We start from the raw sequence: 23,761 nt of genomic DNA on the forward strand, positions 1-23,761 counted from the left end.
ACATAGAAACTCTAAAGGAAAGTAATACTGGGACATTTACGCCGATATAAAGCTTGCTTATGGGAACTTCGATCAAACTTTTTCCTTAATGATGAAAATAATCGGAAAGCAAGGAGAATGTGGTCAATTCTTTCTGGTTCACATTACTTTTCTTGAAAAGAGATACCACCAAAATAGATCTACGCAGGCAGAAATTCAGTGTCTGGATGTGGCAGCCTACCCTCCGTGATGTAACGTCTAATTTGCGTATTGCGCAGAACTTGCGGCTCCAAAGGAATAGTAGGTGATAATTTTCAGAGTCTGAAGTCAAGCTAGATTTGCGAAACTCATTCATCATCGTTAATGTACGAAACATAGCAGCAGTGACCTAGGCGGTCGGTGGAAAAGTAGCAGCTACAGGACCATCGAAAGAAGCCTTTGCCAACGAGTTGGCACACATATCCAAAAGCAAAGCAAATGTTTCTGCCGAGCAACCCAAATTAAATGTAGCACACGCAAATGGGAAACAGCCATTGGAGGTAATGGTCGCAAAATTTTGGAGTCTCCACGAACTGTAAGAGATTAACACAGAGAGAGTGAGTCGGTGGTGATAGCTACTGACAAAAGATAGCGGTTTGTTTTGCGCAGTGATAGAACTACGGCCAATAATTCCTCTAGATTGGTATAGTAGTAAAATCGGCAATTTGATTAAAAACATCAATCTAGATAATGAGAAAAAATACCTACACTCACTTTTTCATTACTCTGTGCGTCATCTGTCGCGATTATAACGTTGGTCTGAATACGCCTCTAGTGGCCATCCAGCAAGTCAATGAGAATTCGTGAAGGTAAAAGCTTAGCATTCTTTGGGTAGATATTATCAAAAATATTTTCCAGCGACACGGTGGCATCAAGCGCTCGTGTTGCTTCATAAAGCTTTAAACTCAAAAACTCGAGTAGCGCTTCCGCAAAAACCACCTGTGTCCTATGAAAGCGGGTTCAATGGACATTGAAAAATGTAGTCGGCCGCCTGCGCTTTTTGGTGTCTCTTAAAACGAGATTCATGGAGTGATAAAAAGGTTTCGACTGCTGTTGTTCAAATCTCGCCATTATCAAGGTTCTCGTGCTTCAAGGTGACTTCGGGGACGAATGCGTCCCGTAGATTCTTTCTTCATCATCAGTTAGAAGAAGTGTGCGCTACTATTTTATAAATAAGTTGTTACGCGTCTACCTTGCTCAAGCGCCACAAGCACTGGCTTTGGAAAGATTGGATGCGCTTTGTAGACGATCACAAGGAATTTTATTTTATTATCTTTTGACGTATGCATCCGTGGAACAACGGTTGCAACATCGGGCTTGTGTGCTAAAGGACCCGAGTTTGAACACCAACCAAGAAAAATTTTTTATAAGTTCGATATGTTTATATAGCAGCAAAAGTTTGATTTGGGCGAGTTGGTCATAGCTATTCAGAAGGCGCAACGCGACTGGGACGGAGACAAAGACACACAAGTCACAACGCAAGCGCTGACTAACAACTGGTTTTATTTGCACCGAAACCGGCATATTTGTGCACAGAGGCTTGCCACGTGACTCCACAGTTAACTAAGGTATGGTCACATGATCAACGAAAAATAAGATACCGCAAACGATTAAGAACATACTGCTAAATCATCAGAAACGGTAAGAACAAGATATGTTCATCGAACTTTGTTTACTAAACTGGTAAACTAGTTACTACTAAACTTACTTGTTCTGTGCGCATGTTCCTCGTTTTCATTATTATTTTTTCTGCATGGTAACTTTGCTTTAGCCTGAAGCATTGAGAAACGTGGCGATAGTAAACTAAGATCGATGAGCATATCTTGTTGTTGCCGTTTCTGTGGATTTAGCAATATGTTGCTAATCGTTTGCGGTATCTTATTTTTGGTTGATCATGCGACCATATCTGCGTCAACTGTGGTGTTGCTTGGCAAGCCTTTGCGCATAATCGGCCGGTTTCGGTGCAAATAAAACTAGTTGTTAGTCAGCGCTTGTGGTTTGTTTCTTTGTCTCCATCCCAGTCGCGCTGCTACTTTTGAATGTTTATATACTTTTATCACGTACCTAATGGCACCTAGTACCAGAAGTTGCCCATAAACGGCGAAGGATGTGCAAACCGCATTGCAGCTATTGCCATCAAATTGCGGCCCAACCCACATCACGATGGCTGTCGACGTTAATGTGATTGGCATTCTAGCAATGTAGCGAAGCACCGTATTGCTAGAAACATTTATTTACCATCGATATTGGTCAATCTGAGATTTCCATTCCTTCGGCTAAGGATTGGTCCACTTTGTTATGACAGGCGCTTGCCAGGGTCGGTCCTGACGATGGCGCTATGACGACTGTACGATGACGACGCAGCGGCGATGACGGAATGAAGAAGAATAATGGCGCCGGTGGAACGACAAAGGCAGCATGTCAACGGCGGCACGGCTACATTGGGATAACGATTATGATATGATGACGATGACGTGACGACGACGGCATGACAACAATTGGATGACGACGACGACGCATTGATGACGACGACATGGCAACGGCGGCATGACAACGATAGATCGACGACGTCCGTATTACGATGGAATGACTAAGAAGGAAAGTAATGACATCCATGAAATGACAAAGGCGGTATGACGACGATTGGCATGGCGGCAGATCACGATTATGAAACAACAGCGATGGTACGACGAGACCGACATGACAAAGGCACGACGTCCATGGGGTGACAACTGTGTACGGACGATGGTGCAACGACAAAGGCTTGAAGAGGGTCAGAAGACGAAGCTCGAACGACTACGATAGAACGACCACGACGGCATCACAACAAATCCATGACGATGACTGCACGGTGACGAAGCAATCACGTCGCTGCTATGACAGCAGCATTATAATCTCGACTGAAAGAGGGCAGCATAGTTAGATTGATGTGTTAGATCGACGCTTTAGTCGAGGAAAACGGTTAGAGACAGTTTAGCGGCATGTTAGAGAGAGATAGCTACATATACACCGGACAATGCATCAAGTATGCTAAGAATGCTAATCAAATTATTACTAGATAAGAACGCAGTTACGAAACCTCCAGCTTGACCACATAGTTGGGAGCCATTGTTTGGTATAGAGAACAAAATGGTGGTGCCCGCTGTAAGAGCCTGCTGCTGTCGCGGTAAAAGATTTCCTAGCTCGATAAATCGCTGGGTTTTTTTTTAACGGTCTTCATCGTATCTGTGTTGTGTTTATTGTATTTTGCCTCCTCCAGATTGAGCTCTCGAGTAGCAAGGGCGTATTCAACTTCCTCTTTTTGCACTCCTCCACTTGCTATTTCGTTGAGGGCGCCTGACAGCCACTCTAAACGTGACTCGCGCATGGTGCCACCCTCTGCCGCAGCCAGGCCATCACCGTGGTGGTACTGGCGACACCTCTCCACAACGACTGTGTGGGCGAGCGGAGACACCAAGGGAGAAAGGGTGGGCCTCACCACGGCTACAGGCGAAGCCGGAAAACGCCCGATCTCGCTGGACAGCATACATGAATGCCCAGCTTCAAGAATCTATATAAGTTGCGCACTGGTTTATACACCTATAGAGGCGCAACAAACGAAAGGCGACCGCTTATGCATAGACCGCTAAAAGCGGCCACGCCGCTTTGAGACAACAATGGTTTGTTGGAACGAAGCGACTCCCCAGAGATCACGAGCGACGGCTCCTTTGGTGGGCTCTGTAGCCTTACAGCATCTGCGCCGCCTTGCATTTGGCATGTGCCTGCTCACTGTAGTGTAGATATACGGGGTGATCATTGTTAGGCTGTAGGTAATTTTTAGAAATCGCCTGTTGCAGATAACCTAATTCTACTCCTTGAGTTTGATTATTTAGGGAGGCAGACATTACTTGCACTAAAAATTGGAACGCATATGCAACTGTTGCACTAACTGACTTCGTAATTCATTACTTTACGACACACATTCTAATTTACGAATTGTAGCCTGTGACTTTGTAAGGCTTACTTGGAATGTTTTTCCAGAATGACACTAGTTTGGAGATGTTGTCGTACATATTAAAACTAAACCTTAAGTGGCTCGTTGTAATGGATCATACCCGAACAAAGCAGCGTCTCGTCGAGTGGTTCAAAAATACCATCATCATCACTGGCTCATAGCCACAAATATCATCATCATCACTGGCTCATAGCCACAAATATCCTCATCAGCACTGGCTCCACCCACATAACATGGGGAAATATCATCGATTGCGAAGCGACAGAGACGGTGATGGAGGACGCTCGCGCAGGACCTGGTGGTTTGTGCGGCAGGCCTCGAAAGCACGCTACGGCCGAGGATGCTCGCCAAGCGATGGACGAGGTGCGACGTACGAGGCGGCGGGAGCAAGGCGAGTGCTGCATTCACCTGCTGAGAGGATGCAGCGTGAAGTCAAAGAAAAACGACAGGAGCGCAACATGCTGTTGAACTTTCTTTTTTTTTTTTTTGCAAAACGCTCTTTTATGCATTGAAGCAGAAAATTTACTTGAACGCCCGTGTATTTCGTCCCATACTTTGATCAACCTCTCGAAACGGATGTCATCCTACAGATTCATTGCAAGCGGATGTGTCTTGCAAACTCACCGGCCACAATTCGTAAATTGCATTATGTGCCGTAATGTAATAAATTAAGAAGGTAATTCGTGAATTTTCGTTAGCTATTTGAATATGCTTTTTTGATATTTCCTACTAGTAATGTCCGGCTCTTCGAATAATTCAGCTCAAGGGGAAGAATTATGCTATCTGCCACAGACAATTATTAAAAAATACGGAAAACCTAGACATTATCACCCGGTATTCAGGATCGTGTTCTTTCGTCCCAGCCTATTTTTTTTTTTTGCTCATTCTATGTACACTGCACAGAAGTAAGAGTGGGCAAGAGAATTTATGCGGAAGGTGTGGAAATGTGACAACACCTGCTTATCTAGTTCGCAGTGGCTGCGCAAGGAACATCGCGCAACAAGAAAGGAAATGGTATACTCGAGAGGACGTTCCTCTATTCGCTGTCCGATGCTCTGCAACGAAGTCTTAATCCCGAGATTCATGCAAGGATTTGCGTCACTCGAGCGACTTGCATCCTTTGTTTTGACTTGCATATTGAGATTGCTATATTAAGAGACAGGTCACATGTGATTAACTACATAAATCTCAAATCACGCTTAATTATCTTTTTTTCTTTCTTCTGATGTCGTGCCGCCATCAAGGCAGTTTCCAGTATTGCTCTCTGGTGCCTATTAAAGGAAAGATGCCATACGCTGTACGCCTGCATAGCGTGCATCGCCCAAAACAGGTATTTGCAGACGATAGCGGGGTCGAGAGGTGATGGCTCAGTTGCTCGACGTGCCTTGAAGGCAAGTGAACTAATTAAGACGGCAAAAACACAGTCACGCCATGAATAAAAGAGAGAGAGAGAGAGCAATTCAAGCAATAGTCGCCACAAGGTAATTCGTTATCCTCCGAGGAGTTGATTCCAGGGTCCCTGCAGCTTCTGCTGCTCTCCAGGCCCTCGACACCAGATTACGTTTTTCCTTCGGACACGAGCTTGACCGCGAGGCTTCGCACTGCACGCTTTTAATGTAGCCAATAATTAATTGATTTGTACAGTCCTCTTGACGCATCGGTGTTTACACCATCAGTTTCCGTCCGATAAACGAGCTCTCGGACATTTTTGTTGAATGAGCCATTACTTATAAGCATAATAAGAAAGGCTGATTCGCAAGTGGCTTATGGGTTTTTACAATTTAGGCGTTCTTTTTATTCCGTTCTATTCCTCTCTTACGGTCCACCATTTCAGCACTGACGCATGAAGAGAAAGAATAGCATTAGAATAGAATAATTACTTTATCCCTGGCTACTTCCTTTCTACGCTTCCCGCGTAGGTCTGAATAAACTTTTTTTAAACATTGACTGCACAGCTGCTTTCCTTCAAAGGTGTTTACAGCTATGTGCCAGAACGAAAGTGAAGTGCGGAGAACAGATTTTGCCTTTAACCTTATATTCCTTTAATTACCGCTTGCAAGCACACACAATTCCGTATTGTCACCCTCCTTCTTGATAAAATACAATTTAACTACTACGTTAACGGGCAGTGAAAAACAGTACCAATAAAATCTCATCTCGGCTGTGCGACCTTTTCCTGCACAGGCGTGCAGCGGGCCTCTTTTTAGCCCTTGTTGGCGGTATCCGGCAAACAAGTGGCCGCCCCCGGCGTACGAGCGTACATTCGAGTCGAAGAGTAGCGGGAGCCACCGCCTCTTGGTTTATGCATTGACGTCTAAGTGCGTAAGCGCGATGTTGCTATATATCCGTACATGATATGACATCTGTGTTGGCATTGTAGCAACGGCATATAGCAGTGCAGTTTTCTTACCTGCTGCAGAGGGTGGTCATTTCTGCTCACGTCCATTCTACCGAAATAAGAAGAAATCAACGGAACTAGGTATACGTAGCCACTCTTGTTCCTAGCAGTCGGGATTCACACTGCGTCTCAACGATCATGAAAACTGTCCGAGAAAATGAATCTTGCATACAGATGCTTATTCAAGGAATGCAGGCAACAGCCGCACCTCTCGTGTAAACGTAGGTGCCAAAGAGCGAAACAGGTTACCGAAATCAGTTTTAAATCTTCTTGCAATTAAGCAGCGTCAAATAGCAGCGTTTGCTTTAAACAGCATATCAGATGTTTTATATCGTCTTCAATGCATGTTACTGTCGTCACTGGGTACTTCTGAGCCTGTGTCTAAGCAGTATAGAGCTTCTCTCATCATAACACGAAGTGCGTCCGTGAGACATTTTCCTTCTATCTCTCCTTCCAGGACCTCTGCTTCCTTTCGTGTCAGCGAAGATGCAACAGTCTTTTTTTTTCACGCAGACCTTTAGCAACCTCACCGCCCAGCTCGTCTATCTTTGTCAGCGTACTTCACGAGCAAGCTGCTTCCTACGATGTGCTGACTTTCTCCTCATCCGCAACAGCTTCAGCAATGTTCGTGTTCTTTTTGTTCTTGTTATTTTATTAAAGGCGCTGTCTCTAGCTCTTTCCAACATTCGTTGCTGCCCTCGCCTTTTTTTGGGCCTTCATTTTCATTTGCTGCGAGCAGGGAGCTGCCTTTCCATACGTGTTGGGGTGGCGGTGGTGTGTTGTACGTACAAGCGGATTTAGCCTAGCACTGAAACTCAGAAAATCTTCCGCCTGAACGTTTCTCGCGATCTTGCACACTCACTATGTTATCTACCACGCGTCCAGCAAATTAGTGTCTCCTAGAACTGTAAGAAGGCGCGAAGCTTACATGCGTGCTACAACGCACCCTTCTGGAAACACAAGGGGCCGAGCTTACAAAGCTTTACGTTCCCAAGTGCCTCTTAACCATTGGCTAACTGCTTCCGCTAATCATACGTCCCGCATTGTGATTGATTAGAATTTACTCTAACAAACAGTTTCGTCATAATAATAAATAGTTCTACGAATTTCCGTACCGAAACCACAATCTGATTATGAAGCACGACATCGCGGGGACTCTAGTATAATTTCGACCACCTGGAGTTATTTACCATGCACATAAATATAAGTAAACTAGCTTATTTCACCTCACTGAAATGCAGCCGCCGCGGCGGGGATCAAACCCTCTACCTCGAGAAGAGCAGCGCAACTCGATAGTCATTGGGCTACTGGGCCGGGTATCTAGCATAAGAGCTTCCTGTCATTATTATTATTATTATTATTATTATTATTGTTGTTGTTGTTGTTGTTGTTGTTGTTGTTGTTGTTGTTGTTGTTGTTGTTGTTGTTGTTGTTGTTGTTGTTGTTGTTGTTGTTGTTGTTGTTGTTGTTGTACATGGAAACATACAAGCACACTAAGGAGACAAGGAGTCAGCAAGCTGACAACTGCCACCCAGAGGAGCACAACGCCTGCCTGCTCTTTCGGGAGAGAATTAAAAAGAGAAGAGGAGAGGAAAATAGGAAACAAAGAACTAGGAAAGAAAATAGAAAATAAACAAATGATGGAAACACGGACAAAATAAAGTAGGAACACAGAAAAATGTCTATAAATGGGAGACCGAATCAGCTCTCTGCATGAAGGTTAGCAAGGCTCTATGGGCCTGGTGACGTTGAGCAGCACTCCCTTTCGGAAACAGGCAATCGTCAAGGGTCGTACACTTGAGCCCAACCAGCCCATATTCATTAATTAGCAGTTCACGTTGTGTGAAGAATGCGGGACACTCCAATATAAGGTGTTCAAGTGTCTCACAGGAGCCACAGGACGTATACGACGGACTGTCCACACATGCTTGACGATACAAACGTTCGCGCACCAACACAGACCCAACTCTTAATTTCACTAACAGTGCTCTAGCAATATCAGGCAAGCCAGGACCACGAACACGGGGGGGAACGAGCTGTTTGTAACACGATGATTTTGGCTCCTGCTTTAGGAGGTATCGGCGTTGGCATGGGCATTGTCAATCATACAATAAATTTCTGGGCAGTCACTCCAATTGACAGCACAAATTGAAGAGAGGCGATAAGCCTCTTCATTTACAGCAATACCCACGTGCCCAGGTATCCACTGGGCAATGAGGGACAACCCACGAGAAGTAATTTTGTCGGCAGACTCTATTCTACTGCGTAGAATTGCGCTATTAACATGCTTTCTCAACAGTTTGCTAAAGGCAGCACGGTAGTCTGTAAGGATGGCGACCTTCGAAGTGCCTATTTCGTACTGTACGTACTTCAGAGCAATATAAATCGCTGCCAGCTCCGCAGTTGTTGATGAGGGTGGATGAGGTATTCGAAGCACTCTTCTTACATAAGTCTAAGGGCAGACAAAAGCTGCTGCAGCACCTTGAGCCTCGTTCCTTACCGATGCGTCCGTAAATACTTTAAGATGGTCTCCATATTTTCAATTAAGTGCAGCTAGGGCAACTGTAGTAGCGCCGAAACAGGCTGGTCAGACTTTTTGTGTATCTCGGGAATCGATAGATGAATTGGGAACGGGCATTTGTTGTTGTGTTCCTTCGGAGTTGTCCGTACGGTAGTATCTTCTGAACTGTCAGCAACGTCAATGAACAGTGGCGCCGTTTTTAGCATGCAGAAGAATGGTCGCTGAATGAGCCGGTTAATAAGCGCTTGTCCATTGATGATCGGTGCAGACGCTCCACGTGATACAACGCTCTCTGTTCTGCTTGCAGCCTCAGGGGCAGCTGGTGTGCTTCAGTGAGTAATGAAACAATGAAACAGACTGCGCCTCACGACGTAAGCCAAGATTGACACGGAGGGCAACACGATGACCCCGTTCCAATTGAAACATAAAACTAGGCGGAACGTTCTACATTGGCAAGGCGTACATCATGCCAGAAAGTACATATGATTGATACACCTGTAGTGCTGTCATCTGGTCACAGCCATCGCCTCTAGCAGTCAAGAAGGCCACATATGTGGGTAGGGACTGCGATTCGCGCCGCACAGAGGCGATGGCGAGGGGCCATGATAGGCGATCATTGATAATTACGCCCATGTAGTGGTGTTGCTGTACCTAGTCTATCGGCGAATCTCCGAGGTATAGCCGGCTCATAAGTAGACGAGCGCGTCGCCTAGGATAATACGCAATTGCGGCTGACTTAGCGGGTGAAATCTGCAGACCAACTTCATCCATGTACTTTGATGTGACATTCAGAGCTCTCTGCAAGGTTCCACAAAGACGTGGACCGTGGTGCGAAGGCCCGCCGACCCACAGTGCGATGTCATCAGCATAGATTGCTTTTCCTATTGGAAAGTCATATTCTTGAGGCAATCGGCTTGGAAGTCCAGCAAGTACGCTGTTGACGAGAAGCAGCCATAAGACTCTGCCTTCGGGACACCACACTTAACAGTGCGAGATTCACTTGTTGCTCCTCCAACGCGCACTTTCATTTTGAGCACCGATAGAAAATGACCCACAAAACGAAGCAAACGACCCGAAATTCCTGCAGTCATAAGTGCGAAAACAATCGCCCTATGTGAATACCATGCAGCAAAGCTGTAGCAGACTTTCATGTGCAAGGCTTTTCTTTTACAGTCCCTCAAAAACAGCGTCCCTTTCTTCACGGTACCATGGCAACGACCACAGAAAGCGCTCGACGGCTGCTGTCTCATCGCATGAAGAGCAGAGGGCAGAATCGGTGCTGCCTACCTTGAATAATCATGTATGCGTACAGGCCGATTTTGCGTTGAATTCAAAAAGCTTTTCCTTCAAACACGATAGACTACAGCCTTCGCTAATAATATGTGCAGCATGTGGCTTGGCTGATGTTATCTGTTACGAAAGATTCTAGCGTAAGATGTTGTTGTGCATGCAGGCCTATCCGATACAATAGTGAGGCGTCCTCTCGACCAAACTACCTGGTTACGCAGGGCGCATGTGACTCTGCAATACAATGAGAAATCCCTGCATTGCCCTCGACAACGTTTCTCTCAAGTGGTTCAAAGTCTGGGCTTTGTTAAGGTGTTTGTTCATCTTTTCCTTTTCTCTGGGTTCGTGATTAGTGTACCCACATGATATTCCTCAAAGTGCAGGCTTCTCGATGAACGCGCAAACCCGTACACAGGTATTTCTGGTGCCTCTTACTACGCTCAGTAAATTTTCTAGGACGGCTGAACTCACTCGTGCGTCGGAAAAAGGCTTCAATTATTCAATTGTTGCTTTCTGTCCGTTTATTTCGTCGTGCAGGTATTACTAATTAGGCTAAGGGTTATTGTCATAGTCCCGCCTGGTCTCACAATGAGCGCGACGACATGAATAACCCTAAGCATGGCAAAGCTTACATCCATTCGTAACGCACCATCCCGCCTCTTTTTCTCATTCTTTCCTATTCTCGTAGGCAAATGGCGAGTAGCCAGGAGGGTGTTGTTCATCTATAGTAGTGGAATTTTCAGATATCTCCAATAAGCGCTTATGTCGGTAAACTGTAGTACTAAGAAGCTTCCTCATTCCTTCGATCAATGATATTGTTTTTCACTTTAGTGAGTATTAAAGGACCCCCCTTGCTGATGCTTATACGGATCCCTTCACTACGATGTTCCTCGTGGCATGAGTGTTGCTTTTGGACGTGAGACCACACGAATCAGTCAACCAACCCTTTTACAGGCGAAGAGCTCGTACGTGCGTCTTTGTGAAGCGAACTAGCTGTAGTGTGGACAAGGAACAAGAGTCATAAGAAGGCGCATAGAGTACACACACGCAGCGCTTTTTGCGCCTTCTCATGTCCATGTTGCTTGTCCGCCCTACAACTCGCTCGTTTCAAAATGAACAACCAACAAGGCATCGCCACTCTCAATGCATCGTAGAACATCAGTGCGTAAAAATTAGAATGCATATTTTGGAATCTCTTAAACAACAAGGTACCTGCGACTTCGTCATGCTAAAAGAGGTTTATCGCAAGTTTAACATTATCACATTCTTGTCGTATACTGCAGCAGACGCAAACGAAGACCACTACAGCATTGTAAAGAAAGTAAAAAGATCAAAATGCGCAACACGACGCTGATCATCCAACAGTGTGGCATACAAATGTTATTACACAAATTCCAGTTGGTCTACCCCCACATTTCAAGTTGGCCTACCCTTACTATAAGCTTCCCCGTGCATTTTCTATGGAGCCTTATGTATCCTTGAGGGTACTCTATGTGGTCATTTTATTTTGTTTAATTTGTTTCTTGTCCCTTATGAAGCTACCAATTATTTACATTTAAACAAACATAAAGATTAAACGTACTAACCTCGCACATTATGCATTTCTGTGCTGATACAAGACACACTTATCCGGTGGCGGGGCTGGGGTAATCGTCAAAGAATGCTTATGCAATAAAGGCCAAAGCCCAAAGACGTGAGCGAATTCCAAAAGTGCCAACAGAGCTGGGCCCTTTTCACGCCTCCTGCACACAGTCGAGAATGCCGCGGGTACGCAATTCCGTCGTGACTCTAATCGAGCACAAATCACGCGTTGTCGCTAATAGCTTCTCTGCTTCTTCCGTTGCCGCAGAAGCAGAGCGCGCATTTCGAGCGGTATTCTCTCGAACCACTCAGGAAAATACTTCGCTTCGTGGCGAGTTCCTTCCGCCGTCCGCCTGGAGAATGTAGGACCAGCGTTGGCTGCGTGCAAGTTCACGAACGCCAATAGGCCGTAAAGCGCTCCGCGGCCGTTACACCGCCAGGGGCTTGCCTTCTGTACCGTGTAACGAAAGGATCGTTGTCCAATAAAACCGTGAAAGCGTGACCACGTTGCCGTCCATCAACTAGCCCACTCGACAAGGAGGCGTCCGGGCACCATCAATTACAACGCCGAGGGGACAGCAGCAAACAACTATCGTTTGATTATGCTCGTGTCTACAGGCATGGTTGCCGGCAATCAGAACGTTGCCGAAGAAGAATGTGCCGCCGAATTCCCGAAACTTTTCCTTCGTAAGGGCCTTTTACCGGTGGCCGGCCGTCGTCGCATTTCCTCTTACGGACCTTTCTATAGCGTAAGAGGTCTTCGTGAATATGGCCCTCGGGTATATGCGATGGACAACATACTCCGTTACCAGGACGACTAGACTTGAGCCTAATTAAAAGCAGCACTTCCGGAGTAAACGATCAAAAAGCAACACCTGCAAGCGTGGTCGTTAAGCCACAGAACGCGAGCACATCGACATCGACGTTGTCGCCAATGACAACGGCAAACTACATTCATATTTGTGGAGTCAATGGCATCGTGACCACAAGTAGTTGTGCAATGGACTTTGCTGCGCGTCGTCGTGTTGTGACATGCCCAAGCACACACAACACAAGCCCAACCACCCAAATGAACGCAGGTACCTAATCAAGATCTTACCGCGAGAATAACGAATACAGAGATTTTGGCGAATACCTTATAATTATACTTATTCAGTCTTTATTTTGAGTGTTCCTTTAGCAGACACAAATATACAGTATATGTGTCTGCTTCCTGTTTACTTACCTTTACGGAGTGCTGCAGCTTTGAAAGCCAGGTACAGTTGTGGGCTTGGACAAGTCATATTTACCTTACGGAAACGCACCTCTTTGTCGTAACTGCCGCTAAAAGGACGCGCAAAGACCACAGACACAAAAAGAAATCTCACAGCTTCTCTGTAAGCGCGAAGCAATGAATGTGGTAGCAACATGTCTGAAGATTACATGAAGTGTAAGACTCGTAGCTGTAGTGGCAGTCTGAATTGAAGTGAATGTTAGTTAAGTAAAAACAATGTGTTGTGCTAGGGGTCCTCTGTTTGAATCCGGCCATAAGACAATTTCATTTATGTCTAATAATTAAAGCCAGCGTCTTTCTTGGCGACTTTACCACCAGCTTGCCCTATCGGGTATGTTTCAAACCTCCTTCCTAGGCCGACACAGGAAGTAGTGCAGAGGCGCGCCAGTGAAATAACATCATTTTCAGGCTTGAGCTCCGCTATTGTTTCGCACATATTTTATCTTAACAAAGATTTAAGATAAAAGACGTGCCCTGCCGGTGTTTTGTTTCATGACATTTGTTTGTGGGCTGCCATTCGCGAAATTCTGAGGAATACATTGTTGACATTTTTATCTTTTGTGTATTGTTTGTGCATAACGTCAAAGCCGGCAACAAAGAAAGAATGTATGGCATATTTACGTATACCTAAATATATACGAAATGTCACGGCGACGCCGGCGGCAACAATTCGCTCCGAAAGTCCATGTAATTGCTATCGAAATAAAACAATCACGGCTACCAGTCGTCTGTGGTTGTGCGCGTCCTTCTAGCGGATTTTTTTTTTATCATAGCGAGTACCTGCTAAGCCAACAAGTTTCCTTTTCCTGAAACGCACCTCGCCAACCCACAAAAATTAAAATTTGAACCCTCCATGAAAACAGGCCAGGCGTAGCGCAGAAGACCTGCGTATTAGTTTTCGGCTGTGGAAACGAGGTAGCACAAACTGTCGTGTATCAGGTACACACCAGCGCATGCCTATATAGACTATGACGCTTCTCCGCGTTGCCTCCGCACTCGGCTTTCCTCCCTGTGACCTGAATATGCGCCTGTCCAGCGGTAGCCCCGGCAGCCAGTGAACAATATGCTGGCTGCGGAGAGCTTCATTTGCAACTTCTCTGCACTGGGGGAGAGGGGTGTTACGTGACGAAATTCCGGCCGGGCTCAGTCCTGGTTAACCTCCCTACCTTTCATTTATCATTCTCTCCGGCCCACACGCGTTGGCGGCGCGGTCGAGCCTCTGTTTCACTGCTGGCCTTGCCGAAGCTCGCTCGTAGCGGCTATTTAATTACCCGCTTGCTCCACGTAAAAATAAGGCACTTTACGTTAGTTTACACTTCCTTTATCTCGGACCTGTGCGGCCTTCCAGTTTCCCGCCATTAGCAAAATGGCTACACAAGGCGCGGTCACCACGTTGAGACACACAATATGACTTCGAAATGTGTCGACACATGCGTCACTATTGTAAGGGGAATTTCGACGCATTTTGTTTTGTCAGAAAAGGAATCAGAAGCGCTGATATAACAGAATAGCACAAGTTCTACACCGAACAATGAAATCGGTTGCAGCGTTCGTCTAGCAACCTGTCCTCTATCGCGTCTTGTGATATTCCGACGCGTTCCATCTGAAAATACTCCGGCAGATGTGAAAACTTTTTGCTTCTAAATAATTTCATTGTTAGCTGGGAAAAGGGTCATAGTTTACGGTTCTGTCATATTCAGACGACGAAGGAAAAAATCGCTAGCCTATGCCTTATGAGCGCACAGTGCACGTGAAGCAACGATGACGTTGAATAGCCCCATTTGGCTCCTGCATTACGTCGCAGGACATTTGACACCGTATTAATGCAGTGTTTATCCTCTGTTACGGACGACACCTAGGAACTTTGATCATGTAATGTTATATCAGTGGATTCTACGCAATAAACAAATTTGCACCTTTACTGCGTTTTCAGTTTCCATAACTCACGTCTTTACACTCTTATAAAAGGGTGTTTGAGCGAACCACTGCGCTCATAAGAAAGGGTGAATTTTCTGAATTTCGCCCTTTCTCTGTATGGGAGTTTCGGAGAAATGCACACGACATTTTTGTTTCCAGCCATATCTATTCTATCAGCATCCTAGTCCTTACTTAGTCTCTAGACTCTATCAGTACTGCAGTCTAGCCTTAGCTTTTATAGTAATCTAGTCTTTTGGATGTCCGCCGACGCAAATCCCTAAGTGCCTTCCGATACATTCATCTTGAAAAAAATAAAGTGAGCAAAATAAAAACCGAGCAGCCCTTCGCTTGAATTCGAAGTGCGGTATTACAGATTGCCGGGCTACTGATTGCGACCATCTGGGAATGAAGTCCACAGGGCTTTCTATACTTGTTAAAATGTTGAAGTGCCAGAAGACCCTTGAATTCTGCTCTGTATGTTTCTTACATGACACACTCGTAGCACCCTGAAAAATGAGTCGGTGCCGTAAGGGTGCTCTGCTAAAGAGTATACCTATTGTCGAAAATTTTCTGTAAACGTGAGGTGGCAGGGGAGTAGTGGTTGAAAAGCGGCGGCTATCGGAACGTGTCGTCGCTACTTTCCATGAATACGTGCATAATAGGAACAAACGGCAAAAACGCTATTGCTCTGCAAATATAAACGTATTTGCGCTGCTGACGGTGCTAAAAACACAAAAACAAGACGAACAAAAACAACGCACGCGCGTCGCATCCGTTTCATCCATATTTCTGCGCGTGTTTTAAGTAACGACAGCAACGCACATAAGTGGAGTACTAGCTGGCAACTAGAGCAGCGCCACTGGACTATATCTCATAGCACGGTGCGTGCCACAACCAATTATTGTGATGCTATATATATGGTGATGCACAGCGTCTCTGCACCAAAGGGCAGACTCCCGTTCAACGCGCCATCAGGTGCACTTCTGTACAGCTGTACTAACGCACGTTTCTGTATTTTTCTGCATTTATTAAGAGCTATTCAGTATGTCCCTAGTAATCTTTGCCACCCTGTTGGCCTCTGTTCTACTGCTCGTCCGTACACACTGGCTGTTTCAGAATTTTTTGCTCCCCGAAAGGATGGCGACTCTAGTGAGAATGAAGGCTTCTGGCGGAACTGCAGCCGCAGACAGAGGGTTATTGCGGGCCCGTATCCATGCAGAAAAAAAACCTTTTACGATAGAATTGTTCGGAAGAGCAAATCCCGGGCCATTCTGATGCTGGAATATTATTAGCGAAGGCGGCCGGCCTATGGCAAAAGCAATTACCAACGAAATTTTTTCCGAATTCGGCTTCTGGACCTGTATTCACGAGATGTTCGTACGTTAGAATTGCTGATCAGAAACAATTCCATACCATCGTGACGCCAGAAGTATTATTGGAGAAGGGGGCTAGTCGATAGCAAAGAGTACGAACTAACGAAAAACTGTGAGTTAGGCCTTATAATTGCTATTCCATAAACGCCCTATTAACATCTGCTCGTACAGTTATGTTGTAAATCACAAGTATATATAGACAGATCCCTGTAAATGAAGCACTCAAGATCTTACTTACTAATCCACGTTTTCTTCCTCGTCAAGGTTGTCTAGTAGGTTTTCCGTGGTGACCTCATCGGCTGTCTTTTTACACGTGTCATAATGTGTAACGACATCTGCCATAAGTTCTGTGACAATGACGCGACGATATAATGTACTATAGTGCTCACCGCTAACTGGTGATTGTATCTTGTATAAAAAAACAAGTTCGAGTGAACCTTCAAATGTCATTGACCAAATTTCATTGAGGACTGACCCAATGTGAAGCAACGCACCATAACTCTGATTAGTCCTTGCTTCCCACGGCACCTGGAGCTGAGCCGGTTAATGTAGTATAAACAGAGTATGTATGCATGAACCGTCATAGGGTTCGCGTGGGAGCGTGACTGCAACGGTCGTTTATAAAATATCGACACGAATACGCCATGCAAATCGAGGCGACACGCAGTTTTTACACGTGTGGCAGCGCGCTTTCCCAGGACACAGCCTCGAACGAAAAATTAATTTGCACGCGAGGCGATGGTTGTGAAGCGAGCTGATCCTTGCAATGTTGAATCCCGCAGTGTCCCATCCCGAGCGTCTGTTTGGCCAGTGAGTGCCCGAGTGTCCGTGCCGAATACAAGATACTTCAATGAGGATGTTGCGGCGCATGCTGTGAGATGCTGAACGCTGCGTCCAGGGTAGTTGCTGAATGTTGGCAAGAGAGTTTCTGGGCAAATCATAGATGCGTTATGTATCTCTAACAAACACTTTCTACTGTGAACTCCACCAGAGCGTAAACAAAGATTATACTGCTCTAAATGGTTGCTGTATATTGATGTTCTAAACTGCAATGGCGGGAGTTGTGATGATGAATATAGTGTTTTGTGGCGCAAGGGTCAAGTATGACCAAAGAGCGCCAGGCGAGCGGTAACTGGGAGTTCTCTGGGCGGTTTAGTGAAACACATAGCGCAGCATACGTGGTAAAGTCCCTGCGTGGCAAATTCGAGCCCAGGATCTTCAAGGCATTGCAAGCTGCCTCTTGAAAACCACGTGTTTCTAGCTTGCGGCTAATACCTTTGTCTCACTGTACAAAATTGGTCTGAGCAGCTATAACTAAAATGCATCCAAATATTGCTCGTACACTGCGATGCGCATTTAAGCGTTTAACAGCTTAGCTTTCGGGGGAGCTCATGAAATAATATGGTGGTGGTGGCTGTCGGGCCAGATAAATAATTTGATCATTAGTTATCTCCAAACGGGGTAAAAAGAAATAAATGTCTTCGATACAGCTTTTTCACGGTAAAGCTGGTGCAAAAGTGATAAGTGGTATTACTTTTCGAACTAAGGGCAAAGGGCTAAGTGCTAAGGGCTAAGTGCCTTAGTAGCTAAGGCTACTAAGGGCAAAGTGTTGGTTCTTTAGCTGATGGCTCATGATCAATCATTAGCAGAACAGTTAAAATACGTGTTCTCGCTTTCTCTGTACTTGTCTTTCACTTGCAATGGTAATCTCTCGCTATTATAGTCCTGCGTTGCACCCGACTGGAGCTTGCAAATTAAATGATTCATCGCGACTGAGAAATTGTACTCGTGCGCGTCAGAAATGAACATCAGGTATGAAACGAATTGCTTACTCGCAAACGCCACATCCAGCTGCCGCAGTCGATGTACTGTGGGTCTTAACTCTTTTTCGTGAATTGTTCAGTTCTTTTTTCCTTTATTCGTTCACGTTTATCGCAGTATACAGTGTGTATAGTTAAGCTTTGCCTGCTCTAAACAAAATGAGTGATCATAGAGTGACACTCGCTGTGCGATGAGGAAAAGAATAAAAATCAGGAATGAAATTGTCACCAGTAGACTTGCGTAGTCTGAAAGCGTTTTCGTGTGCGAGAAACCATGCATCCTTGGATTTTGCACTCACCTGTGCAAAAAGAGACAGGGAGAAAAAACGTCAACTATCGCGCGCACTTTACTGACTCTATCAAGGATGAGTTGCAATAATATTCTTGAAACAAGGTATTATATGGGCGTTATTCAGCAACTCTAGCCACCCAGTTGAGTATACCCTCCTTTGTTTGAACGCTATATATGCTAAACATCTCCTTCTAACAAAGGTATTGCTAACGAGGTACAATTATTAATTGCAGATATAGAACTTTTGAACATGCATTACGATAGCGAGATGTGGTTTGCTACTACAAGTCGAGGCTTTCTTTTTATTTACGTTTGTTACGATGTCGATGTATAAGCAAAGCAAATCTTCGCTTATTTCATGTATATATTGCACGATTTAGCTTTGTTTAGACGGCCTTAGGGCAACAACATCGTTTTGCCGATATAGCAGGTAAATTCGCGTCCGCAAGCTCCCGGCGCATTAGATGCAGTGCCCGAACAAGGAGGCTTTTCCAAGGGTTGCGCTCATCGCTATCTCTCACGCACATCGGCACCTTTTGCATCAAAGCGACGTTACCGAGTTCATGGGTGGGCACCCATCGCTCGTGCCCGGCTGCTCTGTGTCTCACGTGTAGTCGCGTGTAGGGGCGCCGGACGAGGTTCGCCCGAGAGCAGACGCGCCAGCCTGACTCGTGACAGCCCCGGGCGGCGCTCATTGCCCCAACGATCGAAGCACCGAGCAGATCGAGCGATATAGATTCCGAGGCTTCTGGCAGTTACCACAGTGCCGCTGCTTCTGCGAAAACATTCGTAGTATTTGTTGTTGTTTTATTGCATGGTTTCTTTTTTTACTGCGGTGGTTAGCGCTCGATGAATGAAGAGCGCCGTTCAGTCAGCGATGTGGAAGCGCAGACAACGCAGGCAATAAAATGCGGTGCTTGGTTGCGCGGGTTACGACATACGTGTCGTGAGCACAATAAGCGACAGTAGCTCTCGCAAGCACTAACATGGCAGCACTTTATAAGCCTTACAAGGGGGACGGCTTTCGCCTGCGTGGAAACGATCTCCGCATTTTTTCGATCTCTTCTGCCGTCTTTAAGACTGTGCATTATGACCAATCGTGCATCCACGCCTGGTTAATCCTCCCGCCTTCTGCTTTAATATTTCCCGCATCCATCCTATTGCAGCAGGGGAATTCATCCGTGTATTTTCTGCGTCACCTACAGCGTGACTGGTTTCTGTGTCGTGAAAACAGTTACCGCCTACCACTCCCACAAAGCTGTGTCGCTAAGATACGGGCACGATACAAAACTATATAGATTGCTAACTGTTCGAGTTTTCATGAACTATGAAATAAACTTTCATAGCTGTCGCTGTAAAGCTTTCGTGTCAAATATTTCGAATCAACACAGGTGTTCAGAATTACTACACAAGTATCAACTACGCTGTTTCTCATCGCACGTGTAGCTGATGCTCGTCGTCGTGTCCGTTAATATTTATAGCCATAAAAGCAAAGGGATCCGATGGGAGAAATATTTTGAAGGTCAGCGTGATGGTCGATCATCCGACGTCACCAGACACTTACTACACCTACTGTACTGAGATGGCTGCACTGCGCGAAGGTTGCGCGTGCATTTTGTAACAGCCACCTCGCGAGTCGGGAGGTGTTCAGTTAGTGTACCGTGTGCGGCTCTGCAATGAATCAAATTGACAGGCATGCAATACCAGCTAATTACATTACTTGCTTCTTTCTCTCTCTCTCTCTCTCTCTCTCTCTCCAAGGACGTTAACTGTTTATGCTCAATATCATGAATGATTAGCTATTCTTGTTACAATATGTTTGGCCACCCACTGTTCGTGCTGCCGGAACGTCTCAGTGATTTATCTGAGCTAACCATAAGACCATACTTATGAAGTGATGCAGTGTCGCTTGTATCAACTGTTGCATGGCACTGGCGTTGGCTTTGCTTAGGTTTTCGCGAGGTCTTCTAAACCTTCTCCGATCACCGACGGTTTTCTAGTAAAGCGCCGGTGGGCCAATATTTACTTAACCGAACTATCGAACTGACCAGTGGTTTCGCCATTATGAGTCTTTATGGCCTGGAGAGGAACCATTCCTTAATTCTACGGTATCTCCAAGCTGAACATGGTATTCCTCATGATTACACGCGAATTAGATTTGCAGAATTTGAAGCGGTGAGTAACTTACCGAAAGTGTACACCACAACTTGTGAAGCGAATCTTTATTTCTCTCATCCATCTTACACTGGTCGTTGATGACACCAATAAATGATTTGCATTACGAATGCAGCGTTTTGAATTTTCTTCGACAGAAATGGTACGCATGCACGCTAGAACACTGCCATGACGATTGAAAAAGTAACAACATATATATGAAACCTTTTTTGACGTGAGCTCAAACCTACATCCACGCAAGCACAAACACTCACGCCCACGTGCATGCGAGATTAAAGTAGAAAGGTGGGCAAGTTTGTAAACATTCATAATGGCATTCATTCATAATCAGCGCACGTCCTGTGTTTCATTCAGCCCGTCCGTAGTTTTTTTTTTTCGCGCTGTTATCATTATACATGCATACGGGAGCTGGACAGCTCCCACTTCGCAACAAGGTATCCCGCCGCCATACCATATCTGCGTACATTCCTCTCATGTGTCCTGCTTCAGTAAGCGATATGCAAAACCACGCTGCAAGAATTCTTTCCTCGATTCACTCGTTCTCTCCACTGCTGCTTGCATTTTACTTCGTCGTAGGGAGGCAACAGTGATCACATTCCCATACAGAAATCAAAGCCTCGTTCGGTGCATAGTGAGAACGGCTCTCGGGTCAGCGTCCCATCCTGTGTACCTGACGAGAGTACGGGAAATTCCGAACGATCATGGTTGCTTCCGGTGCAGTCTCGTCTGTAGCCGTGGTGGCACCACTGTGAGGTGCGGCTGATCGCACCATGTGGCATCCCCCACCGCTTGCGTGTGCGTGAGAAAGATAGAGATAAAAAAATGTTACGTGTGCCCTGAGCTTGGGCGTTGCGCGCTGGGAAGGGGAACAGACTAACAAAAGTGGGAGAACGATGGCAAGAGTGTGGCGCAGTGAGAGCTGGTCACCAGCGCAAAACCATATACTTAGGAGTCTTGAGTGCGGTCTTTTGTTGCGCAGAAATTCTTTCATGGCCCATGGAGCTTTTGTAACACATCTCGTGTGCACTCAGGGGCCCAAAATAAAGTCTTAGATAATGCGCGGTATATATAATTACTAGCGAAAAGGACCTACTGCTTCTGTGGGTGTGCTAGGTAGAAGAAAAATATGTCAACTTCTTGTACACGGCACGAAATTCGAGCTCACTACCACGTCGGAGAACGGCATGTCCTTGACGCACACGACGGAGCTAATCGACAAGACGGAGCTCGGGCGCAAAAATGTGTATTTGACACATCTAATTGCAATGCTGTCCGAGAGCCTGTCGTGAGCTTAGCTGGTTAACAAAAAAAAGGCGCGCATATTTCATTAGCACGTTTTCTCTGTCCTTACATTTGCATGTTTGTCAGTTCGCGGCTGTCGTCTATGTAGCACCGTTTGGTTAACTACCTGAACAAGAAATTCCTGGTCGGTTCATCACTGTAGCGTAGGAACTTGAAACAGTTCCAGTGTCACAGTTCCGAGCATAAGGTATATATAGGCGCTGACGGCGTATATTCGCGCATCACTTTCTTATCTCGCTCTGGGTTTTTCCCGTATATGGATACACAGCTCGCTAAAACGCTTTGGGTACAGTGTTTCCAAAAGTTTCCAAACGTCTCAAGAAGTGACAAGAGCTGTCGTTAAACCTGAACAAATCGAAAGCGTAGTCTTTGCTACTCCTCATAGAACTTTTGAGCGCTTGGAGCTCTACGTGTGCGGTGAACGCAGTCAGGCTGTGGTTGAATGCCAGCCAGCTATGTCTCAGGGCCATATTTTCAAGAAATGCTTGCGCAAAATTAGGTACTATACTCGCGGACTACTTTCTGTGGTTATGAAGGGAAAGCTGCGGAAGCGAAGCGCGCACGAGTGAGAGTGCTTCTGAAAAGAGTCCTGCGTTTTCATCCCCTTTAGTTTAAGCTGGGGAAGAGAAAACGTACACACCTTATTAACAACAGTTAAATAAGACAAAACACACCACTGAACGTAACAGTTTACTTATTTTGCGATATTTCCTGCCTGCGTCAGGGCAAACGCGGAACCATCGCACGTGAAGCTGTGTCGATTCAGCGTCTGTTACGAGCAACCAAAAGCACTGTCGGACTACTTAGCGCGGTAACACATGCGCAGAAGCTCCGCCCCCGTAGCTTTTCTTTCACAGCCTCAGAAAGTTTTCGGCAAGTATAGAAAAAACTGCTTAAAAGTCAGAACGCTCAGATTTAGGCGCACGTAAAGAACACCAGGTGGTCCAAATTTCTGGAGTCCCCCACTACGGCGTGCCTCATAATCAGGTCGTGGCTTTTGCACGTAAAACCCCATATTTTATTTTTAATTGGAACGCTTCCACAAACTCCTAACCTGCTGGAGCTTTTGTGGAACGCAAGAACAAAAAATAGGATAAAAGGTCTCGCTTGATAATTAGCACGATGAAATTACTTTAGATGACCTTGAAGAGGAGGCAGATAAATAGCAACATTGTGATATCCGGAGCACCAGGTCTATAAAAAAGAAATTGTGACACCACTTGTACTATAAAGCGCGAACGTAAGTTCTAAATAATCTTATATGCTACCACTGACAAAACTAACATTTTGTCCCACTGAACACTCCAAAAATCGCTAAATGTAACGAAAAAACCGCCAACTGGTATCGGTGAAACTTGTGGCTGGGAAGGCGAAGCTCTAAGGTTCAGAGGCGCGAGTTAGACGTGCGCTAACATGGCCACCCGTCTGATCAATTCCAGCAAACTTAGGCTGCGTTAAACTGCACTGCTGCATGACTGAAGCCACAGAACCACTCGCCATGAAATGTCAATTTTCCATTCTTTGGTAACTAGTGCACGCATTTCGTGTCGTTAACTGTTAGAAACTAATGCCCTACTGTAAACGTGCAGTGTACGAGCCTTGCTAACCCGGGATTAGGTTCGCGTACGTTGCTTCCTTTCACAAAATGCACAACCACTCGTTCTTAATCAAAGAAAAAAGCGACTGAACTATACATCTTATGCCAGCCATAATTTGAGCATTTTTCATTTATTTCATGAGGAGACATCGCATTCTTTCGGGACATGGTTACTATGCTCCGTAACTCATACACGATGCTGTCGTTCTACAC

General features: G+C 45.6%; 1 protein-coding gene across 1 annotated transcript in view; it reads right to left on the reverse strand.

Annotated features, from left to right (window-relative positions):
* LOC142573084 (protocadherin-like wing polarity protein stan) overlaps positions 1-23,761 on the reverse strand; it is a 290,575-nt gene that overhangs the window by 121,848 nt on the left and 144,966 nt on the right. The window lies entirely within an intron of this gene.

Source organism: Dermacentor variabilis, chromosome 2 (assembly GCF_050947875.1).
Source record: "Dermacentor variabilis isolate Ectoservices chromosome 2, ASM5094787v1, whole genome shotgun sequence".
Taxonomy (NCBI): domain Eukaryota; kingdom Metazoa; phylum Arthropoda; class Arachnida; order Ixodida; family Ixodidae; genus Dermacentor; species Dermacentor variabilis.